This window comes from Crassostrea angulata, unplaced genomic scaffold (genome assembly GCF_025612915.1).
Source record: "Crassostrea angulata isolate pt1a10 unplaced genomic scaffold, ASM2561291v2 HiC_scaffold_134, whole genome shotgun sequence".
Classification (NCBI taxonomy): domain Eukaryota; kingdom Metazoa; phylum Mollusca; class Bivalvia; order Ostreida; family Ostreidae; genus Magallana; species Magallana angulata.
Window position 1 is genome coordinate 36,204 of NW_026441689.1, and position 14,687 is coordinate 50,890.

Consider the following 14,687-nt stretch of genomic DNA (forward strand, 5'->3'; position numbering starts at 1 on the left):
GATGTACGCTTTGAATTTGTTTACAAGAACAAAATCACACAGGGTTTATTTTTTCAACAGCAAATGGAAAATTCTGAAATCTTTGTTTGTCCATATAAAATGTTGAGATTTAAGCAAATAACCACAAATGATAAAATGTACTTTTACAATTGTGTAAGCTACGCAACAGAACAGAAAATTTTAAACAAAAATACGTTTCTCCGTCGTCAGCTGTTTACATCTCCTTTGCCATGGGTGATCAAGCGTCGGAGTGATTCGGAGCGATAAGCATACGACAACATTTTTTCCGTAAATTTAAGCAAAACCGTAGAAGTCTTTTAGTTTAACATTAAAATTACGTGAAATAAAAAATCTTAAGTTTGATTTTAAATCTTTTATCAACTTATCTTGTTTATTATTTCAATAACAAAGTTTTTTTTAAACTCATGAATAATGGGCGGAGCTTACGTCAAAATGATCACGTGATAATTAGCTCCGCCTCTTATTTTCAGCCTTAACTGTGCTGCGCAATGTCACCTAGACTTGCTTGGTGTTCCAGACAGCTGTGGTCATCAGGCTGGAGTTGGGGATAGTCTACTTCATCCGGATCTGCTTGGAGTTCTGGTTCTGAACAGCTGTGGTCATCGGGCCGGAGTTGGGGATAGTCAACACCACCTGGACCTGCTTGGAGTTCTGGTTCTGAACAGTTGTTGTTATCGGACTGAAGTTGACATCTGTGATCAGTGGGCTGGAGTTGGGGATAATTGACGTCATCTGGACCTACTTGGAGTTCCAGACAGCTATGGTCAGTGGGTTGGAGTTGGGGATAGTCTACGTCACCTGGACCTACTAGGAGTTCCGGACAACTGTAGTCATTGGGCTGGTGTTGGAGATAGTTGATGTCACTCAGACCTTCTTGGCATTCTGAACAACTGTGGTCATCAGGTTGGAGTTGGGGATAGTCTACATCACCAAGACCTGCTTGGATTTCCATACAGCTGTGATCTTTGGGCTGTAAATAGGGACAGTCGACATCACCCGAACCTTGGACCTTCAAAAATATATAAAATTTAAGTCATTTTATTATATAAATGCATTATATCAGCCCAATAAATATAACTAAGGGGAAAATTGCCCATTATTCTTTTAAATATTCATATCTTCTTCTCAGTATTTTTATACCCGCACTTTCTAAAGAAAGTTCGGGTATATTGTTGTTACCCTGTTCCGTCCGTCCGTCCGTCCGTCCGTCTGTCACGTTTTACTTTCTCAAACTGCTCCTACATCTTATAAACCAGCAAACTGAACTCTTGGAGTTTGATTTGGGGTATTATGTTGTTTTGTAAAAAGGTTTCAAAAATTCTCTGTTAGTCCTGGGGGTCAAATAATTGGTAAAAAATGACGTTTTTTCACAAAAAACCTTCTTCCTCGAACTCCTCCTACATTTTCAACAGTAGACAAATCATCTTTTGGAATATGTTTTAGGGTATCCTATAGATGCGCAATAAGGTTTCGGAATTTTCAATTTTGTCCTGGGGGTCATTTAATGGCTAAAAAATGACGTTTTTTTTTTTACCAAAAAACTGGTTTCAAAAACGTCATTTTTTTTTGGCAGTAGCCAAATGATCTTCTAGAATATGATTGGGGGTGTCATATTGAGGCGTGATCAGGTTCCAGAATTTTGTTTTATTAAGGGGATCAGTGGGCAACAAAAAATGACGTTTTTTGGCAAAAATAATATGATTCCCAGAACTCCTCTTACAACTTTTGGAGTAGCTACGTCATCTCTTGGGATATAATTTGGGCTGTCCTATAGATGTGCAATAGGTTTAAAAAATTTAAATTTCATCCAGGGAGTCAAATAGTAGCAGAAAATTGACGCTTATCACTAAAAAAACAAACATTGATCCAAGAGCTCCTTTTATGATTTAATGGATAGACAATCATATCTTGGGATATGATAGGGACTGTTCTATAGATGTGCAGTAAGGTTTTCAAAATTTAAATTTCATCCAGGGAGTCAAAAAGAAGCAGAAAATTGACGTTTATCACTTCAAAAAAACATAGATCCTAGAACTCCTTTTATGATTTAATGGATAGACACATCATATCTTGGGATATGATAGGAACTGTTCCATAGATGTGCATAACGGTTTTGAAAAAATTAAATTTAACCCTGAGGCCCATTACCTACCGGTACATACCTTTTGATGCCCTTTAAGGATCAAGAATATATATGGTTAAGGGGTGGGGATCTCAACCGTTTTCGAGATATTCGTGCACTTCCTGTTCAAGGGGGGTCATGACCATCCCCGGGGCCCATGACCTACATACCGTTTGATGCCCCTTGACACAAGGAACAAGAATATATATGGTTTAAGGGTGGGGATCTCAACTGTTTTGAAGATATTAAGGGACTTGCTGTTTGAGGGGGTCAGGACCACCCACAGGGCCCATGACCTACATAACATTTGATGCCCCTTGACATCAGAAACATGAATATAAATTATATGGTTTAGGGGTCATGATTATAACAGTTTCTGAGATATATGGTAATTTCAAATTCCTCGCGGGTGGGGATGACCCCAGGGGTCAGATCTAATAAACCCTATATATTGCCAGTAACAGCCAATATATGATTATGAAAACCCTATATTATTATCTTTGTCCGTTTTCAAGTTACCATTTACAATAGAGTCTACGATTCTTCCTACAAGGTTCAATGTTAGACCCCACACCCTTTTGACACCCCCCTCCCCCCCCCCCCTCCCCCTAAAAGTTGTTGTCTAACCCAAAATGAGAAAAATCAAACCAGGGTGCACAACTAGATATGCAGGCCTATCATATCCTAAAGTATTGTACAATTCTGTTCAGCCATCTCTGAGAAACAAGTTCAGAGCAGGAAAGAAGAAAAAGAAGACGAAGAATAATAATACATGTACCGTATTAAGAACCGTACAAAAACAAGAAGTCTCCAAATTTCATTCGGGAGACTTAATAATAAAGATTAAATAGAGATAGAATCATCAAATCAATAATTTAAAGATAATTGACAATTTCTGATTCTAAGGGGGTCAGGATGACCCCTTAGGGTCATGACTTACATGCCATAATGATCTGATGCGCCTGCATGACCTAAGGAGGAATAATATCTTTGGATTAAGGTGGGGATCTCAATGGTTTTTAAGATATTTAATAATTTCAGGAAGAGCACTTGAGATCATGACCTACATACCATCTTAAATGCCTTGAAGAAAGAAACAATAATATAATATGTACATGATATATGATTCAATTTAAGAACCCAGATATAGATCAATCATCTGTTTTGTAATACTTCCTATGTATATATACATGTACATGTATTAGTTTGTGTTTTGTTCTATACTATTCATGTTCATGACTGTATAATATGGCTTAGTCTTATTTTAAATAACATTAAAAAATTGTCAAATATATGACTTGGAACCCCCACTACCAAACAAACTCAAATATAAACTGTTCTCCCCCCCCCCCTCCCCCCCCCCCTCCCTTGTCGAATGATCTATTAAAATCAAAATATAATTTGGGTGTCTAAAAACTTTTATAAACTGGTAAAAAATGTTATTCTTAAAAAAATTTATATAACACCTTGCATAATTGACAAATGATCTATTGAGACATGATCAGAGGTCATATTTCTACCTTGGGATCAATAAGTAGTATTCATTGACAAGTTAAAATTAATAACAATAAATGATTCAAATTATAAATGTTTATACTCCACATTCACCCCCCCCCCCTCCCAATCTAACATGGTTATAAAGATTCATGCAGTCTTCTTAATACATTCTTACATGTGTACAGTAGCAAATTTTAAATTATTTCTTGATTGCTTTTTCTCTCGTGATTCACATTAACATTTTGGAAATTGCTTAATTCAATTTTTAAGATTTATAAACAAAATGTTATATGCATCACTTCCATGTGTATTCGCCTATTTGGGGCAATTGTAAAGTCTCCTAAACAAAGCAGTGACATCATTAGGCTAGGATTTACCCACATAGATCGAACACTACTGTATAACATATGAATAAGATAAAATACATTATTATTCCTAGTTCTAAAATGTCAGGGTGTCTCCAAGGGGGCATAATCTACAAACAATTTTACGCGCAATGACACAAAGAGCAAAAATAAATTATATGGTTTAGGGATGAGAATCTCAGATCTCAGAAGTTAACAAAATATACAGTGTATCATATTATTTCCTATTTCATAAAGGGGGGGGGGGGGGGGGGTTAAAGACAACACCTGGGGGTCATTAATGTACTTTACACCATTTGATGCATCATAATGACATTAGAAGATATTTTGTATTTTCCTGTTTCGTGGGGTCAGAACAGTCCCATAAGGTCATGACCTACATTGTATTTGATGCATTATAATACATTAAGAAAGAAATACTCCTTCCTTCCTATTATAACTCATGTAAAAATAATAAGTGTCTACACCTACTTACATGTAATACACAAATTTAAAAAGAAATTGTTTATACAGGGTCAATATGGGGTCAACTCAATATAGTGCATGCAGTCTGATAAATGAAAAAAATAACTTTTGCAACTAAAATGACAGAAACTTTACAAATGCGATAGGATAGGTAACGATGATAAGCTTATTTAAATATCAAAAGATGATGATACAGTATGCTGTCAAAGGGAGATCACATTTAGAAAGTGAAAGTAGAACTTATATATGTATGCTGGCATTGCTGGCATCTCATTTTATTGGGCTACTGCTACTACATGTATTATGCTTACCTAAATTGGTCATCATCATAATGATAATCCAATTAAAACACAATAATGAATTCCTTTAGCTGATCTTAATTAATCCTTTTCTGCATACGGAAAACACAGACATGCATGTATGGGTGTTGCTAAAACGCGTAACGGAAAACGGAACGGAAATCGGAACGGAATGGAAAATATCACGTTTATCGCTTAAAAAGGGTATAGACTGGCCAGAAACGATTTACTTTGATTTTTTTATTAATATCTAATGAATGATTATCAACATGTTGTTATCTTATTAATATTCATATAAATGTCTATCAATTATAGCATTGTATTCATTCGGCTTTAGTTGAGTACGGAAACGGAAAAATCAAATGTATACGAATTGTGAAACATTAACATGATTAAACGAGCAAATTAGCTATAACTTTTTACTTATTTCTCTTATATGGTATTGCTGGCATATCAGCGTAACGTACGCAGTTAGTGAAACCGTTTTATGCGTGTTTTGAGTATTTTTATATTTCAAATATGATGTACATGACGTATATATTTACATCAAAATTGAATTTTCGGTGTTCTAGACGATCTTTTATCATACAGACGATACAGTATTATTGAGATGGAAGAAAAAAAACCGTAGGACTGACGACATTAAAAATTAAAATACAGTAAACATTAAAATACCCGGTAATTTGTGAAACTAGTAATCTGTGAAAGTAGTATTTTTAGCAATGCAATTTTGTTTACGTTTGCATTACTAAGCAGTTGTTTATTCCAGCAGCTATATACATATGATCCGAATAGAGAGCTCTAGACGTTGCCTGGTTTGATTTTCCGATTATATATTGGGACTATAGTCTGTCGATCCCAAAATATTCATGCAGCACATTTGGACGATTTATAATGGAAAATATTGACATCTTTTCTCCATTTGGAAGTCACTCAGAAGACCTTGCACAATTTTTCAACACTATCATCTGGGTCTGTTGAAATGCAAAACCCCATAGACTTCTTTATTTTTAGCCGTGTATTTATACCAGCTGATAAGCTAGAGAGGACGTTTTAAAGAAAGAATAATGAGAATGTTTAATGCTTCTAAAAGAGAATTGCTTGAACCCTGAGGTATATATAAATATACAGCAAAAAGTGAATCGAGGATATTTTGGGACAGAATATAGTGGTCAATGCATGTACTGTTAATTTTGAGGAGATAAATATTCTTGAATAAATAATCTAATATTACTAATCTTTCAAAAAAAATTAAAAAGGTACATAAAGCATATCGTTTTAGCATGATTAACAAATCTACGAGGTAAATAACATTAGATAAGATTTTCCGTTTTCCCTTCCGTTCTGCTTTCCGTTCCGTTTTCCGTTCCGCGTTTTAGCAACACCCATGTAATCGAAGAGCTGGGTAAAACTAGTACCCGCTAATGAGACATGCAGACCTGTGTTGTGTACGTAACTTCAGACAAAGATCATTCATTTCTTACATGCATGTATTTTTATGACCTATTCTTCAAATCCACTTGCACTATTTTATAAGGTAAATAACAGCTTTAAGGTGGTGCAGGACACCTGCATATTGTGATTTACTTTCTGTATACTTTCTATTGAGATAAACAATAAAGTATATTAAATATTGATTAAATATTTACCCCCCAAATAATGTTACCTAACATTGAAGCGCAATGGGTTTGAGCGTTTGTCTGTAAGAGCATTGGGGTCCAAGGTGTATTTTTGGTAATTTTACAATTGATATAAATGAATTTTCATGGGGGGTGGGGGGGGGGGGGGGCGGGGTTTGGACCCCTCACTCCCACCCCTTCTCTAAATCTGTGCACATGATGATGTTCATATAGGCACACAGAAGCAAATCTAAAACCGGCAACCGCCACGGGGAGGGGGCATAATTTAATTTTTAATTTTGTTTGTAATAATTATGTAGACCATTATACTTTCTATGACATAAAATGTTAAGATTATTGATTAACTGAAAATTCACTGCAAACAGTTCTACCCCAAATTGCATATAAAGTGCTGCTCATGTCATGATGTGTATTAACATATGGGAAGGGATCTCATCCTTCAGTTATGAAAATTATAGATTTTAATTGTATTACCGGAGCTTGCATATAGCCTTCATTTTTAATTAAACTGGTACAAAACAGTGTTATTTAGGGGCAAACACATGGTGCGGGTATTACTGTCTAATGACAGCATCTAGTTTGTTTTGCTTATACAAATTACACACAGTTTCATTCAAAGTAATTTTGCTTTATTCAACTTAATAGCTACTACATCGCCCAGTTATATGCAAATAAACATCATCCATTTATATACATATATTTGGTAAAACAAATGTTTTACGAATGCCCAAAAATTACTCTAAAATCAATCCAAGCAGCTTGAAATTGGTAATTTATTTCTAACCTCTTGAATTTTTATGAATTTCTTCTCTTTTTCTTCTGTCTGCTGCACTGCTCCTAAACAAGATTTGAAATACTAAAATAATCATCAGTTCAACTTTAAATTTGTATGAACAATAAATGTTAGAGAAACATTTTCGATGTTCTTCTTTTTCTTTTTTACCTTGTGACCGTTCTGAATTTGTTTTTCTTTGGTCAATTTTTGAATGATTAAAATAAACTTAAATTCTTACATAATGTAATTTACCTTGCAGCCTTTCTGTTTCTTTCTCTTTCTAGAGACCCTTACTTGACACTTACTTGTGTCATGACTTTCTATTAATAGAAAACTTTACATCTTAGACATTGAAATTATGACTGCATGGATGCACAAAAAACGAAGTAATTTTTATACCCTTGCTTGTGATATTTTTAAAGATTTTTACATTTAAATAATGATTTTTTTCCCTAGGAAATATGTAATATATTTTATATATAATATGTAGCAATTTGTAAGCTTATTTAAATATGTTGTACAATTTTCTAAAATAGTTCAGTATACAGAAAAATATTCGCCCTTATTCTATTTTCCCCTCTTTCATCCTCGATTGCCCTTGCTGAATAAACAGTTTATATTAATTTTAAATGGCCATTTTAAGGTTCTCCGATCCTCAGCCTTAAAGTATTTATTCATTATAAGTGTTATGTTTCTTTTAAACTTTATAAATGAAAGGAAATAAAATAAAATTTTAGATGGCATCAATGCATTTTACAAAGTTATTGCAAATTTTCCTACGGTGGATATACTGGTAGTAGAAATAACGCATTTGAAAAAAGTGCTGGTGCACCGATGGCTCAAACTCGTTACCACCATGTCACTTATTAGTAGTTCTCTGTGGATCCACAATGCCAAGCATGTAGTTGTGTAAATAAAAAAAACTGAACTTTATTTATTTTACAACGATTGATAAACAAGTTCTACAACTTATATTAATATCTTTCGTTGGCACGGATGTTAGTGCGAGGGGGTCATTGTTGTGGGAGGAAGCCGGAGTACTCGGAGAAAACCCACATGTCCAAGCGGGCGACCACCATACCCTTTTACATACAACCACTGTCAATCACGGGGATCGAACTCAGGACACAGCGGTGATAAGCGAGTGCATTGTTAACTACGCTACTTGGACACCCTAGTTGTGTAAATGGTGGTAATACTAACAATAGAACACTGTCTGTATAAAAGTCAATTTATGGTACGGATAAAGGAAATCAGGTTAATTTAGAATAATCGAACATTGCTGAGGTTCAGAGATCATTAATACAATTTATCTATCAATGGATTAAGAGCAAAACATTTCATGCTAAATCAACCAAACAATAAATTCAATAGTTTGTGTCAGGCTTGTTACAACCATACTTGATTGCATGTATGTACTTTGTAAATCTGAAAACTGATCCATATGTATAATTTCATCTTGCATGTGCTTTTTTCACTTTCTATGCCATATGAATATGCATTCAGGTTTTATATTTAGAACCAATTTGCAAGTCTTAATAGTACATGATTACCTTTAGTCCACTTTAAGTCCTCCAAAAAGCACTCTAATGTGTTTTTCTCTCTTGACAGACAACCTGAAATTTATAATTTTGTTGAATAGTACATATCACAAAAAAGGTTATGTGTGTTATTCATCTTAGAGGGTTTTACTTTAAAGGGCATGGTCACCATCTTGGCCAAATCTTATTTTTCTATTTTTATTGCTTACAATGGTTTAGTTTTAGTTACAATAGTAACTGATGATCAACCCAAATTTGAGTGTCAGTTGTGGGGTTAAAACTATAAGCAAGATACATAGCTTACAATTCTTTTTTATATAAACAAGGCTCATGGCATGATTTTGCTTACAATGGTGCAATGTAACAGTAAAAACATGATGTGCTGTCTATAGTTTAAAATTTAAATTCTTCAGAAATATTTTTGTACAAGTTAACCACTCTGAGTTTAGTATATCCGGTATTCCTTTTTGGTACAAGTTAACTACAACGTATATCTGGTCAATCACTCACTTCCTGTCAGCCTTACTGACTAGTCCGGTCTCACTTTGTCTATCGTCTTCAATCTGGTTAGATGCGTGCCTCGAGCCACTAAGTAAGTCTTTTTTATTGAAGTAATTGCTTAAATCTGTCAGTATTTAATTGTATTTTTGAAGTTTAGTTACAGATGACAATTTTTATTATGCAGATAAAACATTCTCAAAAGTATGGCACGCCATTATGGTCTTTAAAGTAATTTACATATTTTTTATATGTATGAAGTAAGGTTCTATATTTTCCTATTTAGTAATTTGTTATTTCTATTTGTTGTAGTTTTTTACCAATATTATTCACGACGGCAACGTTTTCCACACAAAATAAATTATGAAACCCGTGTGACTTTTGTTTGCGTTGTGCGTTGTGCAAGGTTAGCTATCTGCCTGCACCAGGCAGAATAGTAAAAAATTAGTGAATTCGTTTGGCATGTCTGCTGAGGATCGACGGATACGGAAACTCACATCCAAAGGTCTCGTCATGTTCAACGAACAGTGTGAAAAGCTGAAAAGTTAAACCGATGAAACCTGGGCGGAAGTGGAGGATGCTCTTGTAACATCTGGAACATGCGGAAAGGACTTCCAAAAAATAAGAGAAGTAGAACGTTTAATTTCTGTGAAATTCAAAGATTTCTGTATATCTAGTGAAGACTATAAGAACTATCTACTTTCTCAAAATACAGAGGAGGCGGTCAACTTGTTAAATGCATTAGAAGTTTCAATGAACAAATGTTTTTCAATTGTAAAAAGAACAAGTGATGAGTTGAAGGAAACCAAATTTGAACTCCTTGAAACACTAAGTCATGTGTCGTCTAATGTATCAAGTTTTCAAAGAGCTAAAGCGCAAGCTGAAAGGGCGAAACTAGAGCTGATCAAGAGAGAAGGTGAGCTTTTAAAACAAAAAACTGATATCGAAGCAAAAATTAGTATCGTCAGACAGGAGAAAGAAATCATCTCAGCAGAAGCGGACTTCACAGAAGAAGAAAAGATTGATCTTCCGATCTACTCAAGGGAACAGATGACGAGTGCGTTTATCCTCAAATACGGCCCATCGTTTAGAGTTCGCAGAACCACCACGTGTTCGACGCGTGACAACATCCCAAGGTCCAAAACAGTCGACACCAACGTAGGTAAATGGAGGACAAGGGTGTGACAATCACTGTTCATATCGAACGATTTTTCCCCCCAAAATTCTTTGCAACGTGCTTGGCCGACCCTAACAATAGGCGCTAAGATATGGTAGCCATTTCTTTGGCTCATCAAGTGGATGTTCATGTCTTTTCAGACGCGTCAGAACATGCGATAGCTGCGGTGGCATATCTTCAAGTGACAGATGAATTTGGAGAAACTTCTCTTGGATTTCTAATGGGAAAATCTAAACTGGCACCTCTGAAAGGTCACACAATACCGAGACTCGAACTGTGCGCAGCAGTTCTCGCCACAGAGTTAGGAGAAGCAGTTTGTGACTACTTGAAGATTCCTCAAGATCGATTTCATTACTATACTGACAGTAGAATCGTCTTGGGTTACATTTATAACAAAACCCGTAGATTTTTTGTGTATGTTACAAACCGTGTGGAAAAAAGTCACACAAAGTCTCGTCTCCGTCTCAGTGGTCTTACGTCTCAACTGACAAAAATTCAGCTGATGTTGCAACAAGATATTCACATACAGCAATTACTACGTCTCTACAGCGCTGGATAAATGGACCTCAATGGTTGAAAAATTCTTTGCAACGTGCTTGGCCGACCCTAACAATAGGCGCTAAGATATACCCGGCCGAGCTGTCCAGCGATTAAGGACACGGATAGCTGACCGTGATGAGAAATTATGTTTCCGATGTTGTGCCTCACAAAGTCATGTGTCCAAAAATTGTACAGCGGATGCACATTGATCGTCGTCCTTCAAACCCCGAATCCCCTACACCAGTCTCAACAGCAAAAACTGTACTATAGAAAAAGACGAATTCCATTTAAACACTCTCGCTAAAGTCACACATCAGTGAACACACAGGTAACTCTACAGTGAACAATGGTCAAGGTGACTTTATAGGACGACTGCGTAAAACTAATAAAAAGGCAAAAATTTACTAATAAACTACACCAAACTAAATAAATACTTACCACGGTCAGCTATCCGTGTCCGCGTCAAATGCTGAACTTGTGAAACTAAAACATGCCACACAGGCTTCTAACACGATACCCCCTTCTAACACTAAGCACGTCTTAATTGCTGGACAGCTCGGCCGGGTATATCTTAGCGCCTATTGTTAGGGTCGGCCAAGCACGTTGCAAAGAATTTTGGGGGAAAAAAATCGGGTGCGTTCGATATGAACAGTGATTGTCACACCCTTGTCCTCCATTTACCTACGTTGGTGTCGACTGTTTTGGACCTTGGGATGTTGTCACGCGTCGAACACGTGGTGGTTCTGCGAACTCTAAACGATGGGCCGTATTGTTTGCGTGTTTATCATGTCGTGGTGTCCACATAGAAGTAATTGAGGAGATGACTACTTCGTCATTCATCAACGCCTTACGTCGCTTTACATCTATTCGAGGAAAAGTGAAAGAGTTTTATTCAGACAGAGGGACAAATTTCATTGGTGGAACTCGTGAACTTGGAATAAACGCTGTTTTTGTAGAAGACCCCTCGATAAAATCTTTCTTACAGTTGCAAGGAGCAGTTTGGAAATTTAACACTCCGTTCTCTTCTCACATGGGAGGCGCTTGGGAGCGCTTAATTGGTGTAATCAGACGAATCATTGATTCAATCTTACTGGATTCTAAGCACACAAGAATTACCCATGAAGTCCTTAGCACGTTTATGGCTGAAGCGACAGCGATAGTCAACGCCCATCCACTGGTACCTGTATCCACCGACCCTGAAGCACCTTGCGCTTTGTCTCCAGCTGTTTCACTTACTCAAAAAACCGTTGATTCAAACGAGGATTTTAAAAATCTCAATGTTAGCGAAGTTTATAACATTCAATGGAAATTTGTTCAGTCTCTAGCGGAGAAATTTTGGTGTCGTTGGAAAAATGAATACCTGCAGAGTCTACAAGTGCGACGAAAATGGAAAGACACTCGAGATAACATCCAAGTTGGTGATGTCGTTCTTTTGAAGAACAGTGATGCACATCGCAACCATTGGCCGACAGGACTTGTTGAAAGAGTGTTTCATAGCAAAGATGGACTTGTGCGCAAACTTGAAGTTCGTGTTATCAAAGATGGACAGTCGCGTATATATGTGCGTCCAATTTCTGAAATTATATTTTTGTGTCATTCCATTTAATGCTTATTGTGTTGTGACAATTTACAAAAACAGTTTCATTAACAACTTTTTGTGAACAGAGTACGGTTTATGCATTTAAGTGATATTTTCATATCAGACGGGGAGTGTGCTGTCTATAGTTTAAAATTTAAATTCTTCAGAAATATTTTTGTACAAGTTAACCACTCTGAGTTTAGTATATCCGGTAATCCTTTTTGGTACAAGTTAACTACAACGTATATCTGGTCAATCACTCACTTCCTGTCAGCCTTACTGACCAGTCCGGTCTCACTTTGTCTATCGTCTTCAATCTGGTTAGATGCGTGCCTCGAGCCACTAAATAAGTTTTTTTTAATTGAAGTAATTGCTTAAATCTGTCAGTATTTAATTGTATTTTTGAAGTTTAGTTACAGATGACAATTTTATTATGCAGATAAAACATTCTCAAAAGTATGGCACGCCATTATGGTCTTTAAAGTAATTTACATATTTTTTCTATGTATGAAGTAAGGTTCTATATTTTCCTATTTAGTAATTTGTTATTTCTTTTTGTTGTAGTTTTTTACCAATATTATTCACGACGGCAACGTTTTCCACACAAAATAAACTATGAAACCCGTGTGACTTTTGTTTGCGTTGTGCGTTGTGCAAGGTTAGCTATCTGCCTGCACCAGGCAGAATACATGACCTAAGCTTAAATTTGCATAATCTCTCATTTATTACTCGACGACTGACACTCAAAGTTTGGTTGATCAATAGAAATGCATTTATTACTTTGAAAGCACTGAAAAAAATTAAAATAGAAAAATAAATTTTGACCAAAATCTGACCATGCCTCAGCTTGGCATTGGCATGTAAGAAGGACTCGGAATCAAAATTTTAATTCACAATCATGTTAAAATTAGTCTAGCAAGTCTTGTCAGTTTCTGAGTATTCAAAATATAAAATTACATATAAGTACAAGTACATTAGACTATATATGAAATACTTAAGTTTTCTTACAACTGTAAAACATGACATGGAAATAGCTTACTGACTTTGAAACCTAGTTAAGACTATGATTTTGGTGGAACAGTAATGTTTGAAAATATAACATCTAAATCCTAATACATACAGAATCAAATAAACTTCTGACATAAAATCAATGTAAGAACGATACAGCAAAACTCACTAATTTCAAGGGACCATGTAGAAAAACTTCAATAACCGTAATTTGTCTGGCCTCTCACACCCATTTTTGGTACTGGGGCCGGGGCTAATGAATTGGGAAAAATGTGACATTTTGATAGATATTGGGAAAGTTTTCCCTTGTTTTATGTACTGTACCCAGAGCAAAAAAATACCAGTAGGGTAGATTGAAAGGATTTTTTTAAAAAGTAAGTTAAAAAAATTATTTTTAAAACTAAGAACCTGTGTGCAATAATGAAAAGGAAAAAAATATATTCACAGTATGTGATACAAGTTTTTTAATGTAAGATTTGAAATTTCCCTAAAAGTTTTTGTTTAATTTCTAGATGTCAAGTGGCAAAGAAAAAAATCAAACAATTTTTTAGAATTTAAAAAAAAAAGGTTATTTCATTTGTATTCATGTAAATATTAATGTGTTTTTTAATTTTATACCTTTTACAGATAAAAGTTTCTTAATTGTGTCAGCCTAATGACAATATTTATAAAATCAGTCTTTATACTTCGATCTGTGTATTTGGGGTATTCATGAGTCCAACCCTTTAACCCACTTACACTTATTAACGACCTCGCCATGTAACTGAAACATCTCAATAGTGGGATTCAAATTGGCCCCAATAAACTTAATGTCCTTCTGTATGCAGACAATATTGCATAAATTGCCGAAAACGAGAGTGACATGGATGCAATGCTCGTTGTTGTGTCTGGCTGGTGTAGGAAATGGTGGCTACGGATGAACTCTCTCAAATCTAAAGTAGTACATTTTCGTAAGCATCAGCGAAAGAGAAGTAATCATGTATTTTGCATCGGAAGGGACTGTCTTGACTATACAACATCCTATAAATATCTCAGTGTTCTATTCGACGAATTTGCTACATTTAAAAATAATACAGAAAATTTCGTTAAATCTGGCAGACGTGCCTTATTTCGAAAATACATTCAAACAAATTGATAGGATTTTACACATACTAAAAGAT

The 14,687-nt window shown here is 35.4% G+C and overlaps 1 pseudogene; it reads right to left on the bottom strand.

Moving 5' to 3' along the window:
- Nucleotides 1–480: 480 nt before the first annotated feature.
- On the bottom strand, nt 481–14,299 carry LOC128169446 (uncharacterized; annotated as a pseudogene).
- Nucleotides 14,300–14,687: the final 388 nt, after the last annotated feature.